This window comes from Anser brachyrhynchus (genome assembly GCF_964034855.1).
Source record: "Anser brachyrhynchus genome assembly, chromosome: 4".
Taxonomy (NCBI): domain Eukaryota; kingdom Metazoa; phylum Chordata; class Aves; order Anseriformes; family Anatidae; genus Anser; species Anser brachyrhynchus.
The window spans coordinates 5000028-5019463 of NC_137698.1; the positions used below are offsets into that span (position 1 = coordinate 5000028).

Genomic DNA, 19436 nt, shown 5'->3' on the forward strand with positions numbered 1-19436 from the left:
TTTGAAGAACCAATGCAAAGCCTTTCTCTTGACTGTTATTCAAGTGGTGAAGCCTGCACATACACACCACTTAATGTTTTGGTTGCTCTGATGACCAAGTCAAGAAGCTTTTAGACAGTAGTTTTTGGAGGAGTATTAAATGAAATTCCAAAAAAGTCACCTTCTTTGGGCATCTAACAAGGAACATTTATAGATATAAGGATTTTTTTTTTTTCCTGAAGCCTTTCTTTCTACTTTATGGAGCATCTTATTTCTTCTAACTTCATTGCTACCATTACAAAAGTTCAAATATTCTTCAACAATTTTAGGCAGTGAACTGATATGCTGTATTAGTAACATGCCATAATTACATTAAGCCAGTTTTGAGTCTAATATATGGTGTAGGGAAAGCAATGCAATGGGAAAATTATTACATGCTCTTCCTTTGAACCTTAGAGGTGAGAACATCGAGGGGTATGATGAATCCTATAGCACGTATAAGGCCCAAATACCCACACTTATGCCCTTGGGTAGTCTCAGTAAATTGCTCAAGTAACTGTAGTTGGCTTTGTGGTTTTAACTGGTTTAGCATTTCTCCCTTCTTGTCTAAAATTACAGAAGGCACAAATTGTGTATTCTTTGCTAACTGCAACTTTCCATTGCAGAAGCACTGAAATTCAGGTTGGCTTGCCTATAAATATTGACTTTCAAAAAATGTTTGTGGTGTGTTCACACAAAGAACACTTTACAGCTTCAGTTATCCCACTTCATACAGCATGCCTGGAGCACACACCTAGCAATACTGCTGCACACCTATCCATAACGCATTAAGATTAAGACTAATTCTTAGGTGCGTAATACTTTAATGAACAACTGCCAGAACTGTTTAAAATGAAACAACTTAGCTTCTATTAATATTAGGAAGAAATTATTACACAGCACTATGGAATTATATGCACTAAGAATCCCATCCACCACATAGTACCCACCTGATAGAAAGACTTGAAATGCACTGTTAGCACATTTCTGTAGAGACAAGGGTTCAAGCAGGCATTGCCAACCCAGTGTGGTTCCTACCATAATTAAAATATTATCATTTAATGGCAAAATATTTTTGTTCTTGTTCCAAGAACACACCACTGCAATACAGTTGTTAAACCAAATGTTTTCTTTTAGCTTTCCTCAAAACCGTAGTGGCCAAACTACACGGACTTTAGTGGATTCTGTTCAAGCTTTCTTATATAAACTGAATGGCTTTCTTGTAAGTGTAGCAAAGAAGAGAAGCTGCATTACATAGTAAAAATCAATGTAGTATGTCTACCTGCAACTTTGCTTAGGGTGGGAACATCACAGAGAAGTGCAGAAGAGATATACTTTGGAAAAACAGATTAAAACACATGGCAAGCAATAGAAATGGACAGATTCCTAACTCAAAATAAAGTAAAATAAAATAAAATAAAATAAAATAAAATAAAATAAAATAAAATAAAATAAAATAAAATAAAATAAAATAAAATAAAATTAGGTCTTCAGAAATAATTCCATCAGCTGCAGTTATAGAATCTAGTTTTGGAAGGCATGAGATGTAGATGATGGAGAATTTAAATAAGGAAATCATCCTAATCCTAAGTATTGCTTTGTTATATCATTTGGCTAAATTAAATCATCTGTACCAACAGCTGCTTTCTGTGCACTCCCTAATGAGCACAAATAACAATATTAATCTGTCTTCTTTTGTTTTGTTTTGTTTATTTAATGGGATCCAATGTCAAAATCATTATTTTTTTAAAATCTTGCTAGAATCATAGGAAAAACATTCAGTGGGAGGAAAATAATTAAGGAGAAAATAGGCATATGAGATCAAAGATTTCCTTCCCCCCCCCCCAAAATAGATTAAAAGCAGGTCTTGATTTCATCATGTAAGTCCAAGATACATTGTTAACAAGAATTTGCTTTAATTTAATGTTTTTATAATACAAATATCTTGAAAATACAACTCCCCTTAACCTTATGTACTTCTATGTAGCAAACAAACACATTTAGAAACTTGGTGAGGGAGTGGTAGCTGGCTAAATAAATACATAGAAACTCCAGTGTTTTGTCATGTAACAAACTATAATAACACTTCAAAGTTTTGGACAGATTTCCTTATATTATTGGTTTAGGGTGTAACTGTGTGGAAAATTGTAAATGTTGTCTTTCGGTATTTACTTTACAACCCTTTGTAATCTTCAGCTATATTTATAGCTTAAAGTGGGAAGAAATCAAAATTAAAGAGGCCTGCTCGAGCATCCTTTGTAATCAAATGCTTTTCCCATTTCTGCTTAAAATAAAAGCACAGCCTGCACGTTTGGCTGCCTTAGGTGACCACCCGAAGAGTTTACAAGTCATGACCTAGAGCAAACTATCACTGTGGAAGAGTATTAGCTTCAGGAACCTGCAGAAAGGAGTCATGGATAAACTAGGCCATTTTTGTGGGGAGAATGGGGGCTACTTTGTTTTGAATAGGAAGATTTAACCAGAAAGAAGAGGGAAATGGGGAGTTTTTCCGGCCTAGGGATAAAACATGAGCAATCAGCTGATCCTAAGGCACTGGGATTGACGCTTTCGTAGCTCACCAGTGCACCAGAGCAAGCCATCCTCACAGCCCGCTTCCAGCCAGAGCTTTCAGGCCTCCTTGCAAGGCCATGGTGGCCCCATGCCTGACTGTCCCCTGCTCCTGGTCCCCCCGCTGGCTCTGCCATGACCCCTGGGGCTCTGAGGGACTCCCACAGTGCCACACAGGCCTCTAAGAGGCCCTGTGGTGCCTGCCGCCATCTTACGGCTCCTGCCCCAGCAGGGCCCGCAGTGCTGCCCCAATGGCCGCCCCAACTGCCACCCAGGGCCTTTCCCTGTGGGAAGCCATGATATCAACCAGCAAAAGAGCAGCCTTGCCACCAGCAGTTGACAATCAAGCCCTACTGCTGACACCTTCGGCTTGTGGCAGAGTCATAGGAACCCCGAAAGGTACAGGGAGGCCCCGGAGCCCCTGAAGGCGAGAGCCTCAGAGCTGCTGCAGCAGGCTGTGGACCTGGCACAGGCAGTGGACCAAATTCAGCATGCCCCTGTCTCACCCGTGCTGGGGAGACAGGAGGAAAGTCTGTCTGATGGAGTTACTTCAGTGACATGCTCCATGGGAATGAGCAGTTACCGGCTGTGGTGAAGGCAGTGCAACTGTGCAAGTTTGGTTATGACCACAGCTGAGCAGCCAGGCAAACAAAGGAGCCAAAATGCAGAACCCAAGACTTGGTGTAATAAAATTGGTGGTAAGTTACTTTATTTAGACTTTTGAAAATTATTTCCACTATAAATAAGGCGGCCCGAGAATTGCTTTTAGGTTTTGTCTTTTCCCTGCTGTTTACAAGATGCTCCAAGCAAAGTTTTATAAAGAGAAGGGGTTTTTATTAGACTAACTGCTCACATTGGCAAAAGTAGCTAGGCTTTAGGGCACACAAAACCTTTAGGTTTGTGCAGCTGTAGAAAGGTGTCATAGGTACATAAATTACAAGAACTCCATTCTGCCGAAAACTCTTGGGCTACTACTTGAAAGCTGTTGCTACTGAGGGAATACCCCTGGGGAGCAAAGTGGTTTTGGGGATAGTATAGAGGAGCCTTACCAAAAGAGGTTCCGGCTCTAGTCTTTCAGTATAGTGAAAACAGGTCCTCATTTGCTGCAATAGAAACAAAAGTAGAACTGCACAGACAGGACACAGATCTACCTCCCACAGCTGCTTTGGAAATGTCCCAGAAGTGCTTGTAAGAGCAGCTGGGTATGCTGCAAAAGAAACAGAATAGTAAAGTTTTCCAGAATGTCAAGCTTATTGCTGGCTAACCTAGGCTCTGGTGATCAGATCACAGCTGCATTTCATTTAAATTTTATTTGTTTATATTTTGACTGAACTCTTATTGTTGCCGACTCATCTGCTTTTTCCTAGACAGAATACATCGTCATGGACTATGGAGTCCAGCTCCTGCCTGAAAGAGTTAAACAGGTCATATAATCCCATTTATAAATTTTTCAAACTTTCATCTTAAAAGAGTTTTTCTTTTCTTCCCTTCCTTCCATCCATACTCTTCTAGTGAAGCCATTGCAGTACTTAATGTCCCTAACAATTTGAAACTTTTCTAATTTCCACAATAAATTTTCATGGCAATATACTCAGGTGACCTTACCGTGATTTTGAGTTCTTCTTTAAGTAGCTTTCCTTTTGATGTTTTTCGTATCTTCCTTTATCCCCAGTATGTTTGGAGAGCAATGATACACCTTTTCTCAGATTTTTCTTAAATAAAAAAATAAGGTAATAAGCTAAATACATTGTATCTTTTTAATCTGTTCTATCAAGATTGTCACTCATATTATTTCAGAAAAGGTCATAACAAATTCTTACATAATATCTTGCACAGTTGCCTGTCTGTAGGAAATGCTAATTTTATTCATAGCTTAATCTCCATGGTAGTACATAATTCAGGTTCAACAGAGGAATATATATATTTTTTTTTTCCCCACCTAAGTTTCTTTTCTAAACCATGAACTATTAGCTGGTAGTAAAAAAACCCTGTTAGTAATTCCAAAGTGTACAACCTTGCACTTTGTACATTTTAACCTCATCCTCTTTCTGTAACTGAAGTTCAATGACCTTTATGATATTCCAAGCCTTTTCTAGTTTGACATTGCCTCCAAACTTTGTCATCAGAAAATGTCATAAGCACACACTTATGCTGTGCCAAAATTAGCTATGATACTATCCACTATTTTTAGTCTCCATATTAATCCTAGAGAATTCTGCTGGTAACTTGCCTCCAAACATACACTTCGCTTTTTAATGCAACAGGTTGAATCTTCGCATTTTTGCCCTGGTAATGAAGACAGTACAAACTATCCAAGACAATGGAATTTGTGTTTTTCTTTATAACTTTGATCTGATTCCAGTTCATTTCCCACCTCTAAATTCTTATTTTCTCTTACAGTGTAGGCTTTTTCCCATTGTAGGCTAATTTTTCATATATCAAATGGTTTAATAAGGTCCATCAAAGTTAGGCTTACTGTGTTTCTTTTAACTGGAAAAATAAAGAACTGTTTTGTATTTGTTTGAGAAAAGGCAGGTAGTTAGGTCTCACACAGTCTGCTTCCCATAACAGGGATTTTTCTTACACAGGATTACAGCATAACAGGATTTTCCTTACTCTTCACTTTTTTTTAAAATATACATTTTCCTTGATGTGTTAATTATTCCTTCCTATGCTGTGTTTTAAAACCCTGTATACTATCAAAGTCTGTTTAATAGTCTTGTAGTTTACTTGGTTACTTCCTCTTCTCTTCCCATACTGTATTTGCTGATCTTTAGTAATATTATACAATACTTGCCTTGTTTGCTTTATTAACCAGCCTTCTGCTTTTCAGTTCACTATTTAAGACACTGTAACAGTTTTTTTTTTTTTAATTGTTACTCCAAAAATAAGCTCTGAAAGTAGTACTATGCTATTAGGAGGAGAACTGAGCTGCCTAAAGAAACAACTATACAAGCAAATTATGCCAGCTAATATATGAGGAAAGATTACCTCACTCATAAGTGTACATGGCAGGAGAGAGGGAGGAGCAGAGAGATGAATGATGGTCTCAGTAAATGTCACTTTTTTGTTGTTCACATTATCTTATCTTTCTCAGACATGTTTTCTAATTAACGCATGCTGGTTTGTCTTGTTTCTACATGAAAACACAGAAGATGATTAAACTGCACAGAAAACAGGAATGGTAATGGCTTAGCTGGTTCAACTTCAACTAAAACAACCCAAGTACTGAATTGCTCTAACATCTTGCTATCTACAAACAGGGGAGGTCTTGCTTTGTCTTCCTTCCATCTCTTTTCCTTCTTCCCACTGATGCTGTCTTCTCTCCTTCCACCCAGCTGCTCACAGCCAAGCTCTGTTTGTCCGTTTCTTGTCCTTGTCCTAGTGCTAATTGGACTCTTTGTGAGCAGGTACTGATCACTAACATGGCACAAATCCATCAAGTACACTTTCTTCTCTGCCATACTTCTCAAAGTGGCGTGTATGCAGTCTGAGATCCAAGAGATTCACTTTTTTTTTTTTATTAAATTAGTTCCTTTTTTTTTTTTTTTTAAGGTGAATTAATTTCAAAATTAAATTAGAAAAGCTGGAGAAGACGTACCTTAATTTATAAAAACAGTCATCTACATTTTGGTTAAAGGTAGACTTTCTACCATTAATGGTAATGACATAAATGGTTTAAAAATGACTTTGAAACTCCTCTACCTTATTTAAAGCACACTGTTTCTTTCTGAAAGGAACTTAGGAAAGAAGTGCTCTTTTAAAATTAGTTATGGTAGAAAGTTTACTCTCTGTGAGTGGTAATAAGGACATAAATAGGACTAATTTGGCTGCTTGCCTAATGGTCAGCAAATCCACTGGCGCTGTATCTAAACTAGGGAATAAAAAGAGGAGGCTCGCTGTAACTGTATCTCATTTAAGTTAATCGCTGAATGCCCTGAATGCTTGTTTTCTTTGCTATTGGAAGTCACTTTGATTTACCATAACAATTACTAATCAGCTTAGTTTGAATCATTCTTCCCTGTCATACGCTATGTTCTTAAAAGATGTCACTTTTTTCAGTCGTTTATTATTGTCTTGACCTTCTCAGATACATTTCCTAATTAACGCGTGAGGTTTTTTTCCCATTACCTACCCCAAAACAAGACCGGAAAGATGCATCAGCTGCACAGTGTTTTACTGAACAACTTTCTGGAGACTGTTGTCAGAATTTGCAGAGAGCACAAGCAAAAACAAAGATCAGGGCATTCCCATAAGGAATGGTACAAATCCTACTGTGTAGCAGATATCTGGACTTGAATTTTTCCGTGTTGGCATAGCACCGGAGAACTGAAATCTCTAGGGCACCTGAAACTGTCTATATCTATTATTCTATGTGCATATCTATCTGCATATCTATTATTTTATGTGAAATATAAAACTTGTGTTTTAGGTCTTCACAACATCCACCTCAAGCTAATTTTGAAAATACCATTCCAGGGTGAAACAATAAGTTCATTGTTTGTCCTATGCTGTAGAAAGGGATCATGAAGGAGAACAGCAAAAATTTCAAGAAGGAATCTGAACTCCTGCTCGTCGAGAAAGGAGCTGCATTTTCCCTTGCTGTATACTCTGTAAATGAAGTCATTTAGCATTCCCCGTAATGACTTCAGGGGAATCTGATTTCTCCTTAGCAAAGAAGGCACTTCAAGGTAAAATTGCTGTAAAGCAACCATTTATCTGGAAATATGGAAGGCCTTAATGTTCCCACTAGGCTCTGACTCTCCCATGACTGTCTTGACATGCCTGTCAAAGCCTTGGCCCCAGATACTTTGGAGCAGTTTCTCCTGAAGCCAGAAGGCCCGAAAAGAAAGCTCTTCTTGTCTGATGCCTTCCCTTTTTAACAGTGGTATTCAAGGAGATACAGTGACTTATTCTACATCTTTGAAAACAATGTCTCTTGGATGATGTTTTTTGGTTAAATTCCTCCTGAAATGTGAAGAGATGGTCAATGTCTACCCTGTTTGCTATTTCAGGGACATGCCTATTAAGGCGGGAGAAGGTCTCTCTTTTCAGGGGCATCTGTTAGGCCGATCAAAAGGGCCACAAGCCTGTGGGTTTCCATATTGCCAAAGAATTCATTTTGCTTCAAAGTTTTTTTTTAAACCACAGTGAATCAAGGGCTTCAAATATAAGGTCTGAAGTGAGAGATTACAGATTCTGAAGGGAGGGCTGTCTTGCCTAGATACACCACAAGGGTTGCCGTAAATGTTAGGTCTACAACGGAGTCTTTCGAGCTAATGGCCTGAAAATTGTGGTCTTAGATGGAAAGGGTGAGGCCGAAGAGCGGAGCAAAGGAAATTATCCAAACCTGCCAAACTGTGTACTAACAAGTACCAAGTGTGGAGAAGTGTGTGTGAGCTACTTTGGATCAGGACTGCTGATCATCACCGTGTTTCCTTCAGTCAGAAGACGCATCACTCTGCTGTCTCAGAACAAGATCATTCCACTTTTAGTTCTCAGAGCTGCGACTCCTCTCCTGCGTGAAGCTGTGGAAAACTACCTGCTGGATCTCGGCTACATTTTTCTGAGTAAACAACATGAAAAGCTTGCATTGTTTGAAGTGCAGGGGAAGGTGGGAAAGTCTGTGAGAAGTTTGTTTGTGTTCTCCATGTCAAACAAATTGTTCTTCTGTAGGAAAGAACTGGCAGCCAACATTGTGCCTTGAGCCCTCTCATGACATAGTGTCTGTAGGGAAGAAATGACTGGTTTTATAGTTTGGTTGAACACAAAAGTTCAGCTTCTATATCTATACCTCCCTATATACGTAAACAGACATAGAGACGTTTAAAAGACAAGCATGTAAATTACTTATCTTGGCTTTCTCTTCTCTTTTCTTCTGTTTATGTCAGGTTAGCCCATCCCTGCTTAGTTACATCTCTGGGAAATTTTCCAAGAAATCGACAAAATTCTCTGAGGAGAATGTGTTCTCTGAGCTAAAAAAGCTACATTAAACTGTACTTCTACAATTTCAAATTACACAGGAAGATTGTGGAGGACATTGTCATATGTCAGATCACAATAAAGCTTTATAGGCTGCTGTGTAAATATACACAGACTGGTTCTTGATGTGGTTTCCCACAATAGTTGCACTAGGCTTTCATCTGGTGTAATTTTCGCTGAGTGCTGTAATGACAGGTTCTACAGAGCTCGCCTCATTCATTTTTAGCTCTGCAAAACCAAACTAGAAAAAAAAATCAGAAGAGAACAGCCAGTAGCTAAAAATGGACTCTGAAAAAAACAACTTTCGCTGCTAAATCCTCTATCTGCACACTAGGGACTGGTCACTATAGCTCTGCTGTAAAACTGTATGTATCGACAAGTGCGTACGATGCAAGTAGATGGAGACTGTTCCAGCCACATGAGGCAAGGTGAACGTGAGTGGCAGCAAGAAATGAAGTAATTTTGTGATACGGGTCAGCTGAACCAGATCAAAGCTACCAGACACAAAGGCTCACGATCACATGGAGCCACCCCCACAGCAGGTAGCCAGCTGTTCATACACAGCTTTGAAACCACGCTCTGGATGAAGTCAAGTAGCGGCTTTACCAAGCTAAGGAACTCAAATCAATGTGAGCTGAAACAGTCTAACGTGTTTGCTATGAAAATACTATTGCTCAATCAAAAAAAATTTAGCAGAACAGTAAAGATGCTCTAAAGAATAAGTAAAAACTTAACAAGCAGGATTAAAATGATTCATTTAGAAGGAGCTTCATTTCCATCTCTGTCTGAATGTATTTTTCGTTAATTAGAGGAGTCTGAGATAGTACATAACATAAATAAGAAATAACTTTATTGCCTGTCATGACCCTTGAGTGATAATTGCAGGTTTTTCTGTGAATTTTGCACTTCTGAATTTTGCACTTTTCTGTGCAAAATTCCACGTGACATTCCACCTCTCCCACTACCCTCCCAAACACCCTGTTTGTTGAAACATGGATAAAACAGTCCTTTGGCAATATTCCACCCTGTTCCAATAACAAGATCACGATCTTCACTCTATTGCATTGCCAAGCTCCTACAGAGGGAGCCTTACCTCAGTGCAGTCAGTACAGTTATTCAGACAAATTATTGGGGTCAGAGGTCAATGTAGAAGCACTTGTTTATTTCCCTAAATCATCAGTGAATGTGTTAACACTGGAAGTGTTGCAATGATGTTTATGGAGTACTGACACTTGTCTCTAAAATTTAGTTGGGAAGAACAATTTTCCTGGAAAGATAACTATATATGAAAGCCTACAATTCAAGTAATTTTCTCTTGATCATCTGCTTTGATTTCCAGACTAACAGAAGATGGAGATGGAAGGCAGAAGATGGAGATAAAGGAAAATTTGGATATGAATACAGTGATGATTCTGGCAGAGGTACACCTCACTTTACAAACTCAAAGCTTTCTTTGTTTTCTACCTTATTTAACTTCTTCCATTATGCTTCATTGTCCTTCCTATCCAAATGTTCTCTTTTTTCCAGTTACTCTGAGCTTTATTTTTCCTTCTCTCATAACATCTTGAAAGATGATTCTGCAGCACAATTTTCTAGAGAACAAAAGCATACTGTTGAAATGTTCTTTTTCTTGCATGGTTGTATTTTTTTCCTATCATTACAATCCAACTCTGAGTAATAATGTTAACGTGAAAAATTATTCATCGCAATAATAAACCTCCTAAAATTTCTCTAATTACTATTAAACATTCTGCTGCAAATTAATTGAGTCCTTTGTAAATTAACATGTAAATTAATATATTTTAAATGCTGAGCATGGATTTTAAAGGCCATATACAACTATAATCTATATAAGAATTTAGAAATGCCAAGCAAAATGCGGTCACATCTGTCAGGACCAACTGAAACACAATGAAATACACAAGGCAACGCTGCCACAAACCAGGTCAGTCTGCTCCTTGGACACTTACCAGACTGTGCTGTTTGCTCCCAGTCCACTGGGCCTGGTATGTGTTAGGTTTCTGGAGTCTGAAGAGACTCCAGGTCCTTCACTTGTGTTTGTATTGTGAGGTGCAAAGTAATGCTCCCTTTTGAAACTGAACATACAGTTCAGCAAACTGTCTCCTGTGCCTATTGTTGACTCTTCAGACTTCTTTGTTGTTTAAACAAACTTTCAAGAAGAATTTGTTTTGCACAGACAATTTTGGATCGTGTTTTAGTTCTTTGGGCGTACATAGATGTGAAGGCAAAATCTTAGTGAGCTACAAAAAGAACTAAAATATGATCTGTCATTACTTATAAGGTACCAAATTTATTTGTTAGAAAACAGTATCTAAATGCAGTGTGCTTTTCTCTTTCCCATAACTAGAAGTCTATCTGTTCATTGTGACTGGACTCCCTCCAGCAATTGCTCTACCTACTTTGGATCAAAATGCTCATCAAGTAGATTAGTTCTTCCTACTTTTTAAGCTCTCAACCGCTCTGTGATAAGACTTTTTGTCTTTTTCACCATCTTCTGCAACCAGGTGATATGTGGTTTAAATGCCCCATCCTTTTCTCCCTTTGCAGACTAGAAAGGGTGTATTGTCATACAAGCCTCTCCTTGTCCAAAAGATAATAGCCAAAATGTTATGATCTTATGCCAACTTCCCTTGGAATTCTGCTTCAAAATGCAGGTAACGAAATGACACGTGGCTTAGAATTAATGTTTGAAGTCCAAGATAAGCACAGCTCATAAACAGAGAGACTACTCAAATCCTTGTAACTGCTACATGAGTACAAACGTGCTCCAAATGGACATTGTACATTCATAGTGATGTTTAACAGTCATACAGATTATCAGATTGGATTCTTTACTAAAGGAGGCCGAGCTTCTTATTTCAGGCTGTATACATGCCCAATGGCTCTAGGTGGACAGTGAAACTGAAACTGAAGTTATCAGGCTCAAGCCTTCGTTATTTTGTCCTTTCTTCTTGGTATGAAAGTAAGTTATTGCATTTTGTGCAAATTGGCAGAGCATTTTGTTTGTTTGTTTGCTTGTTTTTGGTAAAAATCTGTAAAAAATGATTTGGTAAACTAACCTGAAGGCAATGAACTGAAAAATATGCTGCTTCCTAAGTTCTGAATGGTAAAAAGACCAAAAAGATCAACGTGAAAAACATCTCACAGTAGTTGCTGCCTGAATATTCATCAGGAAGCCAGAACTCTATTCTGAGTGGAGCCAGTGAATAATTTTGCAGCACAACTCTAACCATTTGATACTGGGGAGAAAGCCTGATAGAATCAGAAGTGGCAGGAAGGTTATAACAACAAAGAAAGGTTCATAATAAGGACACAGCTTACAGTAATGATTCATTCTTACTGAGATATGTTACAGGCTGACATTTCAGGAAAATTTTCCCACCAGCTATATACCGTACCTCTTAGTTTCTTTGCCTCCTTCTCTCTCTCCATTCTTCACACGGCAATGAAAGGAGCTCTTTTTACCCTTCTCCCATCTCACTGTGTTCTGTTCTGAAGGTCTCCAGGGCATCATTCCTGGGGCTATGTTTTTCAGGATTTCTTCCCCCAGTTCAAAACTGAAGCTTTGCTGAACAGACAGGTACCAGCCCGGAAACATAATCTGCTGTCACTGAATGAAATGTCAGAATCTGGATGCAATCCCATTTGGTTTGCTCACTGAATAGCTTGCCCAAGAGATTGCTAAATCTATTTCAGACAGTAACAACAACTCTAGATCTTTTTCCAGGGGTCACCCTTGTGATCTTGTTTAGCTCTATGGTTAGGGACCTCTAGTGACTCAACAGATTATTCCAATGTGATCTCAAAGCTGAAAAGGATTAAAAGGTCCCTGTTTCGGAGACCTTTATAAAACTCTCCTTTCCATTTTTTACCTTGTTTATAGCCGTAAGAGAGAACTTGTAAGGAGACAGAGAGGAGTCTGGGTCACTAGATAAATGGTTTTGACTAAAATTGACTGTGCCCTCAGGAGGAACTGCTAAACTGCTTGTGCTTATATTGTTGTTTTTCTGCAATTTCAGATCTGCTGGTGTGTCTGTCAGCATAGAAGCATATTGTTCTTGAACATCAAAAGGAATAAAAGGATATAGACGATTACTCCAGCATTTAGAGATTGATCCTTAGCTACTGGGCTGAAAGCCTCTTAAAAACGGCTAAAACCTTCAGCTCCTTTTGATTTGATTAAGTGCACTACTCATCTATTCCAACTTAAGTCAGGGAGAGATCTGGGTGCAAATGCTTCACAGGCTGGTCTCTGCCTTCCTCTGACCGCAATCTGAGATGAGAACCTGTCCTAGGCACTGAGGTGGAAAAAGTGGGTGTGAAGTAACACCACAACAGCCTGCAATGGTTCTGCCATAACCTGGGTTGGTAAAGCATCCTGTTGCAGACTGAGGCAGTTATGTTGGTAACATATGAGTTCTAAGTTCCCTAGTCTTGAAAAAAGACTTCCAGTTAAAGCTGCTTCAGACTTGCACATCTGGCAAATATTTTTTTTTTATTATTTTTTTTAACCTTTATGAAAATGTCTGCAGTTCGATTAAATATTTTAGAGTACAGGAGAGTTTTGCCTGTTCTTCACTTGAGCCTCTGGGATTAAATGCCTTATGAACTATATTAGAAATGTGTTTTGAGTCTCTGTTAGCTTTGGCCTTTGGGTGTTCTCCACTGAAATATATTTTATAATTCACTACTAGTAAATGTCATCACAGTGGGATAACTTTATTTAATGTACTTGACATAATAATAATATTTAGGATATAAAAAAATCTCCAATTTCAAAGCATTTTTCTCAAATTAAGGAGTTACAAAACAGTAAAAAGAATTATTATTCATGTGTTACAGAACAGGAAACTGAAACAGAAAGATAAGCTCAAAATCTTTAGAGTCAAGTAGTAATTTACAGATCTATTTGAAGTGGTCTGTTTTTCAAGGATGGTTAGCAGCTATGTGGCTTTATAGGTTCTAGATGTTCCTCCAAAATGTACGTCAAAATGTCTGATATTGGACAAAAAATAATGGAAGTATGATGTATAAATGTCTTTTTCCCTGCAAGTATGCATTCCGTGATCTTTGTCCTGTTTTCCCACAAGTTGATCGTGGTCTTCTTGAATCCTTTAATGTACTTTTTCAGTGAAGATTGTTATGAAGCTATCTTTCAAAGCCTAGTGGTTCTGTGGTAGCTCACCAATCTGTTACAATCCATGTGTAGAATGCCTGTAGCTGTGAAACTTTCACGCAAAATGCTTTTTCAATCTTTTAAAGTTGTTACGGGCAATATTTGATTCTGAATCATTTCGTTTCATGCTAGTTCCATTTAGGAATCATTAAAGTTTGAAAGTCTGTGTATTTGCCAAAGCTGCTAAAGACAACTATGATACCTTTCCTTAAAATTTCTTCCAAATAAATATTTTTTGGGGTAAATATCAGTTCAGTCACAGTCTTGAAATATGCCATTGTTTCCTTGGCAAACAGTCAGGCTGCTACTGTTGTTTCCAACAGGTGGGTATGGCTGTGACACAGTACTCTATTTAGCAGTCCAAAAATGTTTTCAAGTTGAGATGGAGATTTTGCTCCTAAACGTCTTATACTTAGGAGACGGATTTGCATGTGGAGAGTAATAAATTATTGAAAAGCGCTCTAATGGTTCACTCTCCATTTGCAACAAATCAAATGACTGGAGAAGAAATTATATTAAAATGTTCCTGAAAAAGGGCTTTACTCATTAAGAAAATCCTTTTGTATTCTAAAGGCAAGAACTATTATTAAGCTAATGATGCAGGTAGTGAGTAGAAAAGTGCTAGAATTGTTGTGGCTGGTGAGAAAACAACTCAGTTGCACAGAGACATAGGAAATTACTCGGCAATGTACAATTTATTTACTTTAGTTGAAAACCATCTACTAATGGGAAGAACGTCCCTTTCAACAGTACTGATTTGATAAAACATTCCTAGGGATATTATGTCCTAGGTTTGTTGGTAAGTGTGGAAGTCCTCTGTGTGTCCTCTTTCCTGTGAAAACAAGCTGTTCAGGTTCACTTTGTTTCTCAGCTCATCTTTCCTACTAGTCTCAGAGCCCAGAAGAGCTGGTCCCTTGGCTTTAGGGTAAGAACCACTGCATACCTTTTCTTTGTCTCTTGTAACTGCTCACCCTTCTCCCACTTTTCTTCCCTAAGCACATTCCTATCTTCCTGACCGATAACCTTCTTTTGCTCCATTCCTAATCATAGAGATCCCACCAGGTCTAGCTTATTTGCCGGATTACCACAAGCTTTTTTTTTTTTTTCTTTTTCTTTTTTTTCCCTCTGCATAACATCACATTCAGAGATGTGGGGAAAAAAACTCAAATTAACTAGCACCCCTTGAAAACGTGAAAATGTCAGCACTCACCTAGGCCTATAGAGTACAAGGAAAATCACTTCCAAAGGCAGTTATCTTTAGAAATCCATTCTTAGCTCTCCTGTAATGTTAATTCTTTATGTTGTTAACAGCAAAGAACAAAACAAAACAAATAACCCCCAAACCAAAAAATCGCCAAACAGGAAAGCAACAGCCTTAAGTATTTCTTATTCGTTGAATGACCTCTAGTGGCCATTCTCTAGAGGCGTTGTGTATTACTTTTTTTCCAAAATACGGAGCATGAGTATCAACTTTTCAAACCTGTGCACTATGCACTTTTGCTCTACACCTGGAAGGCTTCCTTGTCGTACTGTTAAAATTGCATTTCAACTTTTCACTGTACAAAGTGAGCACTTACTGCCCCTGTGGGAGTTTTAAGGCAGGTTCTAGTAGCTGTTACTGCCCCTTGCTAGCCAGTACCTCCCACCATCTACCTCTCCTGAACTTTGGGAGAGACTGCCTTCTGTAGGACAGCACAGAGTTGCTGTCTGTCCTGTTACCTTGTATGACATCTGTTTAGCTTCTCCTAACATCGCTGTATTATCTGGCACCGGCAGCAGCCGTATTCTCTCGCTGCTAGCCAAAACAGATCAAGGCTGACCACTTCATTCTGAACGCTGATGGCACATGGAGTGAGTTTATCTGTTGAAAGAGCAAACTCAGCAGAGGGCATACTGGCAACATAATTGGGCAGAGAGCTCTAATCCTCTGTATTGTGGGACATGAAAAGAAATCTCAGTTGAATGTTCAGCAGCACATCGGAAAACAAACGGCATTCTCATCGCCAAGGATTTTTATTAGCAATTCTGCTGATCTTTCTGTGGCTTCTTTAAAAAGCTGGGCTGGATTGTTCTTCTGCTGGACATACTCATCAATCCAAATACTAAAGAATTTATTAAAAGCTTTTGCTGAAGACAGAGAGCAGGTTCCCAGAAACATCTCTTGTATTACCATCTCTCTCAAGTATGGGAGTTATACGGGACTCCTGCATTTGTGTATTTTGTATGTAGGTGAACATATGCTGTCTGCAAACACAAGCTGCATTACAAATGAAGTACCCAAACGTTAATTTGGGTAATCTCAGGTAGCAATTTAAAGTTGGTTTTGGTTATCATCTTTTCCACTGCACAAACCTCGTGGCAGAAGAAAAACAGCACCTCCAACAGGAGACCACTCAATAAGAAGCAACATGGTTAAGAGCCATTAGAGGTTGTTGCTTCATTGCCCCACTTTCAGTGTTGAAAAATACTTGAGAAAAGCTTGAAAAAAGCACTTTATCTGTTTAAAAGGCATTCTGAAGTTCTCACCAGAATGGTGTCAAAGAAGAAAGGTTTTTGTGAGAAATAAAGTTTGGAAACAATCGTGACAGAACAGCAGTAAGTCTTTTCAATGTAGGCAGCATCATCTATATTAAAGGTGATAACTTTCTCAAATAAACTGCAAAACTGCAATCTGCCTGCAGGACTACTGAGTCACGCTTGAATATACGCATGTTTATGTGAACGTCATGTCATTGGAATCTGATCAGAATGCTTACCGGGGGGGGGAATTCCAATATTTAAGGAATTTTTGCCCTAATTGCTCATTTTATTGAAAGTGGCTATAGTAGGTGGATTCTACAGAACCCTTCATTAATGCTGTTTTCCTTCTTAGAAATAAGGTAATATGCATTTTGAAGATAATATTTCTAGCTAACACATTTCTGGTTTTGTAAATCAGTCATACACAAACAGATGATCAGTCTTTAACAGCAGAATATTTTGACTCTAGGCTGTAGTCAAGTCTAATTGAGACATTCCTTTTATATTATAATTGATGACTGGAAGCTTCTCAAAATACTTGTCTATTTCTGGACATCTTAAAGCCTGATTTAGCTGTGTTGCTTCAATTGACATATTGGGATAGTTTGCCTAGTGAAACACTGTATTAAAAATATCAGGCATTATAATTTTTCAATATTTTGAATTTTTTTTTTTCAGAAAAAAAAAAGCTGATTCTTTCTCCTGCATTTCTTTGGAATATAACCTAAATGAAAACAACTCACCTTTTTCCTAATGTTGTCAATAGCTCAAATTTCCTGACGATTAAAACTTTAGGGTACCTATATTTCTGTTACGGTATCGCGTATCTCTGTTAGATAATGTAGTACACACTGAGACTTATACTATGTGTTTGGGATTGATTGGTATTAGTATAAATGGCCATGCAGAGCCTGGCTATAGATAATTATTCTCTATGGCATTATTGCTATGTAAAATTAAAAGGTTTTCCCTATGATCTGCACTGGCCAGCATTTCCACATGTATAATTTGCTCTGGGCTGACAGTGGCATTATATGGGTGCAGGATGCTTTGCCTAAAACCTCACCTGTGCTCAAAGCCTCTTTTTCTCAACCTTCAAATCAGAAGCCAACAGGGTTTCTGTAACTAGCCTCTGTGCTAGACTCTAGTAATTACCAGATTCTAGTAATTTCATTTTAACAAATACCTTCCTTTTTTATATAATTTCCCTTTTTGAAATTAAGCATAACAGTGGTGGATGTTTTGTTTTTGTTGCTCCTGCAAGAACATTAAATTCAAATTTATTATGGCAATTTTACAGAGTAGCTCTTTGGCAGAAATATTCAGCATCACAATCAAATCAAGAATAACTAAATCCTGGTGGTTCTTTCAGAGAAAGAACCTTCTTTCCTTCAAAGTCCTTTTGGGGTCTCAGACTGGCCAAAGTTTTAGCCCATATTGTCATTTCTGCCCCTCGTTCTCTTACCAGACAACATTTAGCAAGGACACAGGTGTACTGCACATTAGATCCATAGAGAACAGTTGCAAGAACACCTGTTACCATGAAAACTGTTTTTGAACTCAAGCAGATTAAGAAATAATTTATCAGCAATTTATCAGAGATTGTTTGTTAATTTGAATTTCACTGAGCACTCCCATACAAATTTGCTTTTGAAGTCCTGGAAACACGTGGCTTGCATATCTAAATCAATCCACTGGGAAAGGTTTCAGAAAAGTGGAACTGGAACTTATGCCTTAATAGCCACACAGAGCTTACACATAACCTAACAAAGAATTCAGATGCTCTGCATTTTCTCCAAATCTTTATATAAATTATCACATCTTCACTTCCTATATTTTTCTCATCTCCTAACAGTTTAAGAAGGTTAAGAGGTTAGAGCCAAAATTCATGGGCCATTCTGGATGGACTTCTATATCTATCTTCTGTACATCAAAAAAAAAGTCTACGTTTTCACTGAAACAGTGTTGACAAGAACTGAGGAAATGTGGCCCATGCTTGTGCCATTAGCCTCAGTAAAACATGTAAATATTGGTGATTGCCTGATCTACCTAATCTACATGTGTGGCTTTATGATATCATTAATATCTTAACATACTATATACACATACATGGGTATACCTTATTTTACAATGTTAGCATAATCATAAAAGGTGATCTATTTTAAGAACTGTTCATAAATGTGTTTTTATTGCCTTCAGTATTATGTCATTGCTCTGATCACAAGTGTTTGTATCTGCAGTCACACCTCATATTTTACTACTATATGGTCCATTCATAAGTTTTCCTGCAATATATTGCGGAAGGGATCACGCAGTTCCCTGCCTTCAGCCTGTTTGAGCAGTATTGTGCATAAAGCTCGATTAATACAACTCCATTTTATTGTCTTGCGATTTTCCAGGCTGCAAATACAGTTGCCTAAAACTTAATCTGTGCTGGAAGCCTCCCTTTCTCACCCTTCAAATCTAATCCAACACAGTTTCTTTGTTTCTTTAGAAACTAGCTGGAAAAAAATACAATAAAAATCCCCTGATAGGATGGAGCTACTTGCCAGCAAACAGCTGGGCAAGGCAAAACCCCTAAGGAGAGCATTTAAAAAAGTTCAGTGTCTTGCTCCCAGTCACTATGTGAGTATCACAGGGGAGCCAGATGTAGCTGTAAGAAGTCATTTGCATCGTTAAGTGAGCTGCCTGTGTTTTCTGATTAAATTCACAACTTTTGCAAACTACTGTCTTCCCACTAGTGTCTCACAGACTGCAAAATGAACAGTACCAACCTGTATTAAATACAGTCAGAACAAAACAGCAGAATCTGAAACAAAGTGTGTGATTGCATACAACATTTAGAATTACTCTTAAGCCACAGAAAACAGTATTATGCAAAGCGCAGTTAACCAAGCCTGCCTTAAATACAACTGAATAGTCAACAGGGAGAAGCTCCCAACTCACTGTTCCACAGCAGTACACTAGTTCTCTTTCCATGCTTGGTAGAGCATTGTATGAGAGATTTTGCTAATTAAAATCCAGGCCCCGTCTCTGTCACTGTTTGTCACGGTCCGAATGTTCCTGTACAGGGACGGATCATCTGTTGAACGATTATTTGCAGGATAGCATGCTGTACAACCTTCCCACTCAAGTCAAGCCTGAGCAAATA

General features: G+C 38.2%; 1 long non-coding RNA gene across 1 annotated transcript; it reads right to left on the reverse strand.

Annotated features, from left to right (window-relative positions):
• Positions 1-3581: 3581 nt before the first annotated feature.
• On the reverse strand, positions 3582-12549 carry LOC308194767. Its single transcript, XR_013950849.1, has 3 exons — positions 11988-12549; positions 4192-4298; positions 3582-3793 (listed from the first exon to the last, which is right to left on the reverse strand). It is a non-coding gene; the product is annotated as an uncharacterized lncRNA (long non-coding RNA).
• Between the last annotated feature and the right edge of the window lie 6887 nt (positions 12550-19436).